Genomic DNA, 15368 nt, shown 5'->3' with positions numbered 1-15368 from the left:
GAAAAGCTTAGGCTTTAAAGATCACCGCAATGCAAAATAAAGACCTTTTTAGAGGAACTTTCACACCGGTCGAAGTCACGTAAAACGCAAAATTTTTCCGAACTATTTTCGCAGCAGTCTTTTGGCCTTATTCATAAAAAATAAAGTAGGTTTAAAGAACTTTATAAATTGACGTTTTCATATATTTTCCAATTTATAAGCCTTTTATAAAGCTACTTTATTTTTTATGAATAAGGCCATTAGAATATAATAGATTTTATTATTTCGATGGAAAAACCGCACCGATGTTTTTGTTTTTTTGTATGGAGTGTAGTGCACCCTAATGTACCTTTTCGTATGATGAAAAAAAACAAAATAATAGTTACACGAATCAATACTGAATGAAATATTCATGATTAGATTATCATAAATGCATTTTTCCACCAACAAACATACGCAGACAGCTGTACACAAGTCGAAATCAAATAGCCAACTTGAATTTGTTAAATTTTGAAATAAATTATATCAATTTAATTATGTTTTGGAACTTCACAAATGAGTACAAGCAATCGTTGGCGGTGCTTATGATAGCATATTTACATAGCAGCAATAATATTTGATCTACAAAATTTACTAAAATTTTCGAAGCTTTTTGCTTTGGTTTAAGCGGCAGCCTTGGGAAGTGAGAGAGTTAAACTTGTGAAAGCGAATTTAGATTCGATATTTAGATGAGTAATAATTTACAATTAACTCTTTACGAACCACATATAAGTATACTTGAAAGTAGACTATGGCTTGTATTTTGGTTTATTAAGCGTTAATTAACACCTTTTTAAGTAAGTTAAGTTTTTTTTTTTTTAATTTATAAGCAATCTCGGCTATAGCATATTTTGAATAATAACTGGCTGATCGCCACTAACTTTTTGCAAATGCTGCCAATTGTCTGTTTGTAGGTCACTGCCATATACAATTTTCTAAAGATGAAATCAACTGGAATGCGCATTAGACTGCATCACTCTGCATGCACAAAAGATGGGCAGTGGTTTTCTATCGGAAATATTAAATGTATTTTATTTTAAGACTTCTGTCAAAAATATTTTGAAAATATATTAAGATATACGTGAGGATGTAAATAAAAAAATTTTCTTTTTTAATATTTTTCCAAAAAATCCTGTCAGATGGTAGAATAGTTTAAGCATAAAAGGTCTGTATAAAAGTGTTTAGTAATTTTATCAACTCAATACAAATAATAAGATTTTTGAGGGTATTTTCAAATGAGTCTAGATCGCTTAAATCTTAATATTTTTTCGCAATAATTTGGGGAAATCTTGAAATTTTTCAAATTTATAAATTTTATATTTTTGATGGAAAAACGGCAACTTTTTTTTTTGATGAAGCACCCTAATGTAATGTGTTTATTAGTTGTAAAGGTAAATGAACTACTAAACGAAAAAGTTTGCTAGTAGCACTTCAGTTAGGCGAAATTTTCCTGCAGGGTACCTATGTACTTCAAAAATTGTGCGTATGTACATAGAAGTGAGTGAATTAAAAATTCAAATACGAGTACTATTTATAAATATTTTGCCGCAGACGAGACACATCATTTGCATAACTACATAATCCACCACGAACTCGTAATGGTATCAAATGCTTGGAGTTTCTTTTCTACTCTCGAAGAAATTCCTAGCATACCAAAAATTTCGATATATTTTATGTTTTTACATCATGCATACATATTCAGATAAGCAGGTGTATATATGTATGTATGTACCTATGTATAGGCATATACATAGATACACAACTAAATACAAACTCATACATGCAAACGAATTAATTTTCAAATTTAGGTTATGGACAGACACTGTCAACAAATGAAAAAAATGAAATTATATTTTTAATAACGCATAATGTTATTTAATTTATTTATTGCAATAAATGAAGAGCTTTGAAATCACACGCGAATCACACATAACTAACTACTCACAAATATCATTGCTTTTAACTAGAAAAAAAAAATGTTTTCACAAATTGCTTGCTAAATGCGGAAAAAATGCACTTGAAAAGAAAACCTCAAGTGCTTTTTCATTTTACGCATTTGTCAAATAAGTTGCTGTTGTCTATCTACTATATAGCTAGGGGTTGACAACTTTCGTTCGGTGATTGAGCCGAATGCGAAGGGCATGTGGGCTGTTTGCAATATGGCAAAAATTTTGCTGGGTCTTAGGCTTTGTTGCCACTAATAAAGGGGAAAAAGTGAAATTCGTTGCAGTCCACCACCAAAGGAGCGTATTTTGCCACCACCACCACCATCAATGCACTGAGTTGATGACTGACAGCTGTGCGACTTTCGAAACCAGTTGATGCAGCCCCCTTTTGTTGGTTATTTGATGTTGTCACTTTTTCGCGCAAGTGCGTGTATTCAAAAAAATAATAATGACAATAACAACATAAACAGAAAATATACTATATGTACATAAACACAAAATATGCAAATTTAAATCATTGCTTCGTGGGTATGCTTTTGAAGTGTTTGTGTGCTTAATTCCAATTTTTGTTGGCGATTCTTATGCATGAAATAATGATAAGTGTTTGTAGTGTGTCCTTTGATACAAATGGCCACAAAAACTTTTAAATTTTTCGAAATATCCCGTCTAAGAAAACTGTATAGGCCTCCAAGCTATTGTACTATTCGAAGACCAGATTAGATTAGATTAGATTTAAGAAGAGAGCAGGTCACCTAGTTATCCCGACCGAGAGGCGATCTATTGCAACAAAGCTCTATTTGGGCTACAGGTTTACTCTGATCCACTAATTGCTAAGAAAGCTCGCGAGATTTCTTGGCTGAATGCCGTTTATGTACGTCGTGTACTTCTACGTGCAATGATCCGAGGAAGTGCTCTGCTGTTTCCTGTTCTTCGTGATCCAACCTACACTGATCAGAATTAGCACCACCAATGTTTCATTACTATGTAGTGCCCAGTAAGAAAACCTGTAACAATTCTTATTTCATCATTTCGTATTTGTCCACTAACGTTGCGCTACATTATATTCAGGGCCCTGGTGCTATGAGTCCCTGTGTAGCCCCATTTATGATGAGAATATCAGCCACTTTATTGCCCATGACCCCACCGTGTCCCGGTAACCAAATGAGGTAAACCTGGTTCCTGGATGCGATAAGTATTACACGCTGTAGGCAATCCTATACCAGCTTTGAGGTGATCTCAACTATTCTGTCAGATGTTTTTGTTGGTTGCGCCACTTTCTATATACTAGTTAGACATTACAATGATCTTTTCATGAAGTCTTGTCAATGACACATTTTAAAGAGAGTGGCCGATTAAAACGAGGCGCTCGCACAGAAAGAGATATTTAGTTTGGCCTTCTAGACAGTGTAACCAGATGATCACAATAAATTAAGTTAATTTTACTTAGAAAAAGGTCAGAAAAATTATAGGCAGTGAAAAAGTAAGCTAAAACATTTTGCATATGTTTTGCTGTAAGAATTTACCAAATCAATTAATCTTACATTTTAACTGCTCGAATTTCCAATCATTAGTGAAAAAAGCGATAGATACATATAAAGGTCACCGCAAAATTTTCTAACATTTTTTATAAAATAGATTTTTTTCCCATTGTACTAAAAAGATACTTATAGAAAAGGTGGTACAAAACAAGCTACGAAGGTATACCTAAATTTCCAGGGTAGAACAAAAAAATAATAGTCAAATATGGCCTCAAAAAGTCTAACCTGGTCACATTGCTTCTAGGTCTGGTCGAAAAGGTCGCGGCTAACAAAGTCTAAAATTTACAGGCCATATGTTCTGGGAAGGAAGTAACCTATGAAGTCATAAAATACTTCGATCGGGACCAAAATTTATATGTCATATCTTCGACTATAGTAGCATCGCCGTAGGGGTTTAGGCTTAGGAAATCAGATTTAAAATTTACTCCCTACATTTAAGGACCACCCTAATATACATGCAGTGGAGTTCAAAAGTATTCTCTGCTAATTTGATAAGACCTTTGATGAACAGGCAATCTGTTTTGCTCATAACTACCATGGATAACCAGTCCATTTGATGGATCTCTGCTTGGAAGATAGTGCTGTAAAAATTAATTAATTGATTCGACATATTTTTAATTCATTCTAGTTCTGGGAAAAGGCAAGTAAAGACATACAATATGAAATAGTCAAGGCTATGCCGAATGAAATTGAGGAGGTCCGATAGTTCTACCTCCACTATCTTTTAAAGCTAGTAAAGAACTGTCGCTTAAATATACACAAAGCAAGAGTAGTCTTCATCATGACGCTTAGCCATCGTTGGATGACGCTGGTAAAAATACTTTTATGCATATTTATTTAGTCTCAAAAAGCTTTCCGCCTTTTTTTGATTAACTTCGGCTTTAGAGATTTTTTAACCCCAAAATCATTTATTATATCCTTCTCATAAGCTGTTTTGTTACTCTTGACATTGCTATATATCTATATTCAGTGGCCCTGTAGAGAGTGAAGTGAAACCAGCAAGGCTCTACAATTTTTGGATTCTACGAAACTGTCGCTGGGCCCCGGGTTCACCGAGTAGACACTAACGCCTTTTCCGCGTCCATTTTTGAACTGTCAGTATAGTACCGTAGAATAGTAGAATTGAGAGGACTGCATGCCTTTCTTCTCTAGATGGAAAAACGTATAGGTATTCTTCTGAATCATTAGAAGTGATTTTAGAAAGAGAAATCACTATTACAAGTACTGTTCTTGTGTACGTCATTTTTAAGCATAATCTGTTTTCACTTTATTGAAGTTTCTAAGCAAATCGTTCATATTAAAATAATGTGCAGACCTACATTTGTACATACGTACATACGTATGTACATGTATCCTCCTTTTTTTTGGGTTGAACTAATTTGCATATCCCATGGCAGATAGCTAAAATAAAAGCTGAGTCAGTAAGCATTTATGTGTTTTTTTTTTTCATCGTATGAAGCACTTCGACATTCTGTGGTGAAACCCTTTTCGTGTTTGTTTTTTTTTTTTTTGGCTTTTCGAAAAATATTAACAGCCTATATCAAGCCTTACGCTTACATTTTACTGACAGGACATTCACATCACATTAAATGAAAATCACTAGCGACAACAACAAGTGTTCGCAAAACACGAAGACTAAATGAAGCGCCGTTTTTGCGCAATCAAAGGACGGCGAACTCATTACACACTTTCATCCATTGTCCGCTCGACAAACGCTTTGCTAGGATTTGGGTGGTTAGAATGATGCGCCCGAAACGCTTGGCTGCGCAACAATCGACCGGTCGGTCGGTCGGCTTTGCGTATTTAATAAAAATGCCAAAAAAGAAATTGAAATGCGCACGAGCGAGCATCAATCATTAAATTCATGATTACTTATCTCCTCTGCTTTATGAAAAAAAAAACTACTTAATGTAAAGGAGTTGAAGAATAGGGCGTTTTGAAGTCATAGCAAGCCAGTAAGCGGCGAGCAATGTGCTGTTGCACATACACACGTATGTATAATGATGTGGAGTTCGAAGCTACAACTACGAGAAGTTACTGTAGACGAATTGAAATAGTAATGAGGTGGATGATCCACAGAGGCGTGAGGACAGGCAGACAGTAAATCGCCTAGAATGGCGGACGAACTGATTAGTGCAAAACTACTGCAATGAGACAGAACAACAACACAATTAAAGGGTTGGTTGCCCTGCTCGTAACGCACAAATACCTATTTACAAGCCAAGGCTCCATTGTAGTGGTTAGTAATGAACCCTAAAATCCTCTCCCACGAGTTTCTCACAAGTAATCCATCTATATTCTATCTCTGGAAGTAAACTCAATCAGCCTTCGGATCTGAACGTTCATATATGAATTTAAAATGTGCCTCGCCCTCCCTTAGACTGTTTCAGTAGGTTAGTCCATGTCCAAAAAAGTATTGTAATGGAGTTATAATGACTCGACAGAGTGGGAATTGAGTACAGTAGATTTGGCTACCAGGTCACGGAAACTAGCATTGGCCAAAACTTTGATATCCATCTTCCTGACAGAAGTGAATGGAAGTTTAATTTTGGACTGGTTTTAGGTCTGAAATTTTAAGAAAAAGCCATTGCTTAGTTTTTATTCATACGGCCCAGTGTTCTAATCCCCATTTTCACGGATGGCTCTGAGAGAGTTCTGTAGACTCTCAGATCCCTGCAGCGTTTTCCAGGCTGAGATACATGCAATTGACATGGACATGATATCCATTAACTTGCAATTGTCGAGCTGTCATCAAAGACATAGGGTCGGCAACGACTAAAGGCTCAGTTATGCATACTTGGCATTGCATGACAGTTGTCACTTAAGGAATCTGTTAAATGAGCTTTGCGAGTAAGCGGTTATCCAACGCTCAGCATTACATAGGTATGTAGAAGTCTGTTGGTTGATTTATACGTAAAAATGTCATTATATGCAGTGCAGTGAAAAGTATGCATAACTGAGCTATAACTCGATATGCGTTAAGGAAAACCGAAGAACCCTACAAGCTCTTCAACACATAACCAATATTTACTGTGTTCCGGGAAATGAGGAAGCGGACGAATGTGCTAGAAAGAGATCTGAGATAAGATTTGGATTTCCTGTCTACAGAAGTTGAGAAAGTGATCAGGGTGAACGAAGAACACGGAGTTTCCTAAGGCTCTCAAGGCCAAACGTAAGGCTTTTCAAAGGAATAGTAGCCCGACACTGGGCAATTGGATACATGGTCGCCAGGTTTGGAGCTCTTTAAAACGATCTCTGCAGAAGCTGCAGAAATGAAGGGGAGATAGAATCTGTCCTTTGCGAGTACACTGGGGAACCACTTCTTCGAGATCCTAGACAGCTTAGGGACAACTCCATTTGGTCGTCCGCTAGGATTCGCCAGAGAATCAGGATGGTTAAAAGACATGTAGGGATAAGCATGGGGAAACCATCTGGGTATCACAATGGGCCTCTGCAGCCTCCGAGTGAACTATTTTCAAAGCTGCCTGCATAACCTAAACCACCCACTACAGCGAATAATATTTGAATACAATATTTGACTTGCATTGGAAGAGCTTGCTGAGCACCCCCGCCATCTTCGAGTATATTTTAAAATCGACGATTTAGATACCTTCTTAATTTGGAATATTAGCTCTGTGAACTGTTGTAGCCTTCTCCAGACTTAATCGTATTCGATGTGTCTTAAGCAAATAATAAAATTTCGTTAGCTCAAGTAGTATTCAAAAAACGGCATGTTCGAAGTCAACTTGATTACTGAAATCATACCCATCAAAAGCACCGAATGTTATTCTCAATATGATACTCATGGATCTTTACCTAAAAAGGCTGTCGTCATATAATAAATTGAGAACGAAAACCGTTGTGCATAGCTCAATTATATGAAAGGTTTAGTTACAATCCAGAAGGTATTAGGGAATATGGGCAAATCCTAGCGTTGCGGACGTTATGTTTGGACGTTTCTTTTAACTTTTTTGCAGACAAAGACATTATAAGTTAACAATTTTTTGTGGTTTAAGGGAGGGTTTATAGGAGTACTTATGAGAACAAAATAATGGAAATTTGAATTTGTGTTAATGTCGGTGTATTTGCCTTCGAAATGTATGTTCGGACGTTACTTAAAAAGGAAGCGATTTTGATATGACCATCAAAGTCAGCCGATTTGCGCAAATTGTCATGCATGGAGATCACGATCTACAAAAATACTTTGAAGAGAAAATCGTAAAGTTTACAAAAAGTGATATAAAAGCAAACTAAAGGTTGGATTAACTTTAAAACAATTGTTTATGTGCGTTCCGGACGTTACGTTACGGACGTTACTCCTTTTTCCGTTGAAAAAAGTGATTTTTTTTAAAGCGATATTGTTGTATTTTCTTAAAAGATAAAGTGTTTAAACCAATGCTATTTAAAGCTCTGTTTCAAAAAGTAAGAGTGGGAAATCAGATTTCTCAAATAAATCTGAAAAGAAATATGAAATAAGAATATGTTGTACTATGCCTTTTTTGACACAAAAATGAGAGAATTCGAATTGCATGCATTTTTTGCGATTTTGGTTGACTATTTCTCGGATTCGCCCATATACCAAGTTTCTGATAAGGAAGCTATCTGTGTCTAACGCTCATGAAGTGCCGTGTAGCGACTGGAGTATATTCCAAAGAGCTTGGTATTCCCCAGATGGGTAGATGTGGGGCCCGTAGGAAATTAAAGAATAACATTGCGATCGTTCGTTGAAGTTTGGCCACTCAAATGAAGCGTCCTAAAATTGTTTGTGCTCTATAAACGGCTGATAGGTTTTAGAGGAAGCTTTGGATAATTGATTACACCTAGCGACAGCTAATTTCACAAACAAAAAAATAAATATATTCGCGAAACTAGGCGCCAAAAATTGTAAAACTATGCTTTTAGTGGGGGATTTGTGGGGATTTCTCTAAAAGGACTTTGGAGTTTTAAAGAATTGATTAATTTTGAAAATTATTTAAAATACTCAGTGCAATGTAGAATAACAATATGGGTATCATATAAAAAAAATCTGTAGAATTAAAAAAGTTCAAATGTTTTTTAAATTTTATCCTTGAAAATTTGCAATATGCATTTTGAAAAAAAAAATTATATTAAGGACTAACAACAATGACAAGACCACATCTCGATTTTCGTCCTTTGCGACAGAATTTGTTCTTTATTTTTGTACCCATATACTTATTCCACATTGCACTGATTTTTTTTTTTAATAATTTTTTGAATGTACCATATTTTTGAAATTTGTAAGTCCCTTTAAAAAACCCTGACGTCAGAGAGAAAAACTAAAAACGCAGTTTCACTTAAGTTCTGAAATTTATGAGGTTTTCTCGCTCGGTTTTATACTGCGAGTAATATCCTTTATCGAGTAGGACATTTTACGATATTCAGTTATACTTGCGTTTTTTCGTTGTGAAGAAACTCGAATTTTAATAAAATTTTTTAAAATAATTTTATTTTAAACAATATTTTTTTAAGACTTACCGGACAAAGCCCTGAATTCTTCAAGGTAATCCATATTCTTCGATAGCGGCGCCACTTTGGAGCCGTTCTCTTCTGGTTTCGAATAAATTTTGAAATTTCACAAAGATCAAAGAAGTATAAATGATTTAGAGACCCAATATTTAGTGTGGTGTCACTCTCCACTAAGAACAAAACACGTGATAGGCAAACTATTTATCTTCACTGTTTATGTTCACTGTTGAATAATTTCATAGGAATCGTACTTCAAATAAAAATGTTGAAAAGTTTAATTTGAAGAGTAAAGTACTCCTATATACTTCTCAAGTACAAATGTGATATTTCGAAACATAAATCATGAAAAAGAGCCCAATGTTTCGAGAGTTTATCTCGAACGGAGAATTTTCACTTAAATTTTATTTATGTATATTAAGCTATAGTAATATTTGAATGTAGATTAAATCACTTTAAGGCTTTGTTAAGCTCAAAATTTAAACTGCGCATTAAAATGTGTAAGCCGAATGCATTTAGATTTGTATGTGTATGTATGTAGGTATTTGTATTATATTTTCTTCTAAGCACCCACTTCCACTGGCCCAAATTATCACCAACAAGCAAAAACACTTTTTTTTATCAAAAAAATGCATATGCATACACTATAAAGCAAAAAATTTCACCAAATTAAGCAAAAAGCATAGCACATTCGCTAAAACACAGCACAAAAATGCACACACGTACGCTAGGACCTTCCTCACCGTGCGCTCACGAATACCACCGCCACGCACGAATACGGCGACAAAACTGGTGAGCAAAAGGCATTTTTGGCTCGATTTGAAAACAAATAAGACTACAGGGGTAGCAAGACGAAGCAGGCATTATTGTGTTACAAACATAAGTACATCTCAATGTGTTTGCCCATAAATGTGTATGTGTGCGTGTGTGTGTTTGCGTGAAGCCAAAAGGCAAGGACTCGCAGGATAACTCATTGTTCCTGGCGCTGTTGTGTGGCGTCTGTGCGCGGTTATGCCCTAAGCATTTTGAGCGAAAGTGAAATTTTGAAAAGCAATTTAATTCTGTGCCATTGAATGACAATTGTGCAGAGTGGAGAAGAGAAGCATGTGCGCTTGTGTGTGTGTGTGACTCCCTTTTTAACGTTAAGTTGATGATTTTCAAAAATATGCTCAAATCACTCACTACACATTGAGTGTTTGAGCGACAGAGAGTTTGAGCAGCATCGTAATGTGTTTGAGTATTTCTAATTTGTTTTCTCTTATTCTTTGTTTTTTCTTTTCTTTCGTAAGACCGCAAAGGATATGCGCCCGGCATATGGGAAAGTTAACAAAACGCATGTAAAAGGTGGCTTGTTAGGCATTTCCTGTGCTTCACGGTCTCTAATTTCACTTAATGTGCTCCTTCTTTACTCCCCCATCGTTCATCTCCCGCGCACTCCTACACAACGCGTTGTCTGCCGCTTGGCAGCGTGCAATTAATAATCATAATTCTCATTAATTTTATGTGCTGCTGTTGTGTAGTCATACATACATATAGACAGTGGCATATATGTAGAAAGCGGCACATCGCGCCCCCTTTCGGAATCTCAGGAATCTCGGGAATGTCTACAAATAATAACAACGACAACCACAAATGTTGTGCGTAGCAAATGTCGTCTTTTTGAGAATAGAAAAAAATATACATATAAAATATCCAACATAAAACCACCCCGACGCGGCGACCTTTAATGAAATACATGCATATGCAGCAACCAGCCAGCGAGCTATGTACATTGGCCTGTCTAGGAACAAAATTGAGCGCTTGTTGGCACTGATGACGGCGCGTCGTGCCATAGGGCAGGGTTGTTTGCACCACTCACCCACCGCGCCATGCCGCGCCGCGTTGCACCTCAGCACCACAGCTCACCTTCACAGTACGGAATTTCCATTTTGGTTTATTAGCGTTCGGCGTGTTTCAGCTGTCGAGCCACTACCACTGCCACCGCTTACCTAACGCGCATTCCAATTTCAAAAATTCCAATTGCCCCTTTACCTGCCCAACCCTACATACATGGAGTATACTCAAGAGTGTTTGTATGTATGTATATGCGTTCGCCTGGCATACCCGAAAAAATTCAGCTGCTCATAAGTACTTTTTCACTTAATAATACTATTTATAGACATGATTCCAATTAGAAATTACAATAAACGGTGTGTTTTTGTCGGAGAGCAACAGCAGGGCAGTAGGCAGTAGGCATCAGACATCAAACCCCATACGCAGGCACATTGCTCTCTTCGGTGGTGGTGGTGGTTTATGGTCATTCACATAGCACATAGCACTGCAGAGAATAAGTAGTTAAACTACTTAAAATATTAACTGGTAAAAAGTAATGCGAATGCTAACTAGTTCGTTAACTGGTACGATGCTGTTGCGAACGCTGACCAGTTAAATAATTTCGAACAACAAGTGGCGACATCTTTCTACAAAGTGCCGGATTGCTAGATCAAAAACGAAAAGAGTCTTCTCGCGCATAATCTCTGTGGCCTCGTGTGAATACTATGGCTTCCCGTACTCAGTTCGCGGATTCGAGTCCACTTACTTACTTTGTATATTTTAAATTACTAAAAGGTAGATTGGCAGGACAACTCTGGCTAAGATAGTTGCAAGTATTTTGCAAGACAATTGAAATACAGTAGTCAAGATAGTTCTAGAAAATTTTGTTTATTCTGGCGAGCAAGTTCTACAAAAAAAGGTATTTTACCAACTTTCATGGTGAAAAGCTCTGGTGGAGAAAAGCTCTTTTGAACATGTTCCTAATGGAGATGTATTTATATCATTTTGCTCGCGCTGCTCCAACTGTCGCAATGGCCGAATGAGCAAAGCACTGGCATAACACACCAGGCATCTGAAGTTCGAATCCTCGGGCAGCGAATTGTTTTCCTTTTTGCAATATAGTATTGTTTCTTTTTTAAATTTAGTTTCTTTTAATTTATAGACTTTATGCGTTAAAAAAAAAAGAAAATAATATCTTCTGAATAAATTTCTGAATTTATTTATGTATTGTTTCTCTTTTTTTTAGTATTTTTTTCTTTTTCAATTTAATATTCTTTTAATTTTTAGGTTTTATTTTGTTTAAAAAGAGAAAAAAATTGTTTAATTTCATTTAGTTTTAAGTAAAGTCTTATTTTTTTATTTTTTATAATATTTTTTTATTCTTTAATGTAATTTTCTTTCAATTTTCAAAAACAAAAAGCATTTAATTTCGTTTAATTTTTAGGAACTTGTTTTTGGTTTTTTGTATTTTCTTAATATATTTATTTTTTGTTTATATTTAATTTCTAGATTTTATTGTTTTAAAAAGAAATATATACATTTTTTAAATTCATTTAATTTTTAGAAACCTTGCGTACATATTTCTTTAAAAAATTTCCTCTTTTATTTTTTTTCATTTAAGTTCTTTATTTTATCTAGATTTCTTGAATTGAACTTTTTTTTAAATTGAAATTTCCTTTAAATTTTAGATTTTATTGTTTTTAAAAGAAAATATATATATTTGTTTTTATTTAATTTTGTTCATTAAATTTTAGAAACCTTTCTTTTGTACATATTTCTTAAAAAAAAAATTGTTTCCCCCTTAACTTAGTTTTTAGATTTTGTTTTCAAACGGAAATTTTTCTTCATTTAATTTCTTAATTTAATCTAAATTTTTTTAATGAAACTTTTCTATTTTAATTCAAATTTATTTTAATTTTTAGATTTTATCGATTAAGAAAAAATACGTAAATTTTTTAATTCCATTTAATTTAAAAGAACTTATTTTCTTTGTGCCTTTTTTTATTTAAGGATTAATTTTCTTTTAATTTGTAGATTTTACTGTTAAAAAAAATATGTATTTTTTTAATTTAGTTAAATTTTTAGAAACATTATATAATTTTTTTTGTTTAAACAAATATTTTTTAAATTTAATTTTCTTCCTGGGTTCGTGGCTCCCAGTGATTGCTATTTCGGAAGTAGATAGAAGTTGAACTACTTGGGCTACAAAGCAAACTGGTTGTCAGCCAGCTAAGAACTAGTAGCTTTCACTATGGGGACCAGCCCGGTTGTTGATGGTGGTGGTTGTTGCAGTCGTTCGATGAACGCAGCATTTACGCTTGCTGATCGCGCTGGTGTTTCACTTGGCTGACTTTGATGTGGTGCCGTTGTGGAATGGAATTTTTTTAGGGGTGCAATGGTAAATAGGCGGAAAGGACTATAGGCATACATATGTGCCTACGCAGCTTTGCGAAATGTGGTATGCGGCGTGAACCTCCCCAAAATTATGGAATGCGGATAAGTAAATATTCAGTTAGCTAGTGTATAGTTACAAATCAAATGTACATATATATGTATTCGTGAACTGCTCAAACAGTTAGAAAGCTACAAAGAAGCTGGTATGTACATACATACTTCGTCGTTCGCTTTACTTCCCTTAATTTCATATTGACTAGGCCATTGCTGAACGTTGGCTACTCGGAAATTTTGTTCTCTTTTCCGTACACACTCACCCTAAATAATTGCAATATCCTGTATTTTCCACGAACTCAGCGAAATTTCGAAGCACTTTGTGATATTTTCCTTTCCTTTTTGAAAGATCCCTTTTATGTATTATTCTGTTATAGAGGTGAATGTACTTCTCAGTGAATTTGGTATACAAAAAATCGGGAATGCTAGAAAAGGGGAATATTTTTAACGCTACCGTTTTTCCTAAAATGTATTGGTGAGCTATGAGAAATAACTACGTTCAGCATTGATTAGGATACGCATGCGTGCATCTAATTATTCAGCAGGAATATTGTAATGAATGGGCAGTGTGTGCTGCAAATGTACGCTGTTCCAGCGAAGATCGTAGTAAACTTCTCACATATGTAATTATAAAAGCAACGAAATTTGTCAAGCGTCTCTCGAAGGGCACATAACATATATCTATGTATGTATATAATAATTTATTTGAGCTCAAATGAAATACTCATTTCTTACTGAATATAAAACACAATTGCTTAGGTCAGAGATCCAATGATAAGCGAGTGAACTCGGTATTTCAGCGCGTGAGACTGTTTGTGCTATTAAGTACAGTTATAATATCTGCATATTACTCTTTTCACAACAATCTAACGGCATAAAGTCTTTCTTAGTCAGTGCTTGGTACTAAACTTTCAGTCCCATCGCTAGCCTCGAAGCGTGGCTAAGCAGATCACTTGGAGATACATATGTAAATATGTACACATTTAGTAATTTTAAAACTTTAGATAAGTTTTTCTCGAAAATGGGCTCAAGTTTTGACCATCTTAGACTGGACATAAATTTTGACATAAATAAATTTGGATTTGGCCCTTCGAAAACTGGATATTGATTATTGGTGATTAATTTACTAGTTGCTTATTACTAATTGGATATACATTTTTGGTCATTTAAAAACTGGACATTTAAAATAAATAAAAAAAGCATTGTAATAACTAAAACTGGTCACAGGCAGCTGAAAAATAAAAAGTGGACGTGTGAACGGGATCTTTTGCGAAGCATTCCATGAAAAGAAATTTTACATGTTCTGCTTTAAATGCCCTAAAGAATTATGTTCAGTTTTTAACATACAAAACTTAATGTCAAGATTTTAATGAAATAAAATAAATATGCTGCTTTTTAGTATCCTAAAATATATTTCGAATTAATAAATGACTAAAAATTTATTTCCTATTTTTAACTGAGAAAAGATGTATGTATGCTCAATTTCTAAATTACCAAAAATTTATATATTTTAATTAAAAATATTATGTCTATATGTAAATTTAAAAATTTAGGTATTTCCAGTTTTTGTATTACCAAAACTTTTTGTCCAACTCGTTATATGACAAAAAATTATGCATACACAGTTTTCATATTACCTACCACAAATTTAAGTACAGTTTTAATAACTTAAAAATTATGTCTTGTTTTTCATATCCAAAGCATTTTCTTCCAAAATTTTATTTGGCAAAAAAAAAATTGACCTGAATTTCAGATATCCAAAAAATTGCATCTAGTTTAAAATACCAAAATCTACATCCGTGCATTATTTTTTGCTCAAACTGTGCCCTAATTAAACAAAAATAAATAAAAATTCAATTCTTTTACTCGAAATAACAAATAGTTTAGCACAAGGTTTTGCTTTTTATCATAAAATAAATATTTGGCTCCCATTTTAAATTCTTGACAATTGCTTAAGAAAAGTCTCATAGCTTGCGGACGAGAACATTGCATTCACACGTATATGTATATGTATGTACATATTTCCAAACTTGCATTTGACTAAAAAGGTATTTGATAGCTTGCGCACGCGCAACAAACGCGTACAAACAATATGAAATTTCAAATCGTGTCGCCGCTTTGC

General features: G+C 34.6%; 1 long non-coding RNA gene across 1 annotated transcript; it reads right to left on the bottom strand.

Moving 5' to 3' along the window:
• Positions 1-9012: 9012 nt before the first annotated feature.
• LOC118734572 lies at positions 9013-9750 on the bottom strand. Its single transcript, XR_004992396.1, has 2 exons — positions 9713-9750; positions 9013-9408 (listed from the first exon to the last, which is right to left on the bottom strand). It is a non-coding gene; the product is annotated as an uncharacterized LOC118734572 (long non-coding RNA).
• Between the last annotated feature and the right edge of the window lie 5618 nt (positions 9751-15368).

This window comes from Rhagoletis pomonella, unplaced genomic scaffold (genome assembly GCF_013731165.1).
Source record: "Rhagoletis pomonella isolate Grant_MI unplaced genomic scaffold, Rhpom_1.0 Rhpom_scaffold_00002, whole genome shotgun sequence".
Lineage (NCBI taxonomy): Eukaryota > Metazoa > Arthropoda > Insecta > Diptera > Tephritidae > Rhagoletis > Rhagoletis pomonella.
This window is presented reverse-complemented; position numbering and strand designations above follow the sequence as displayed.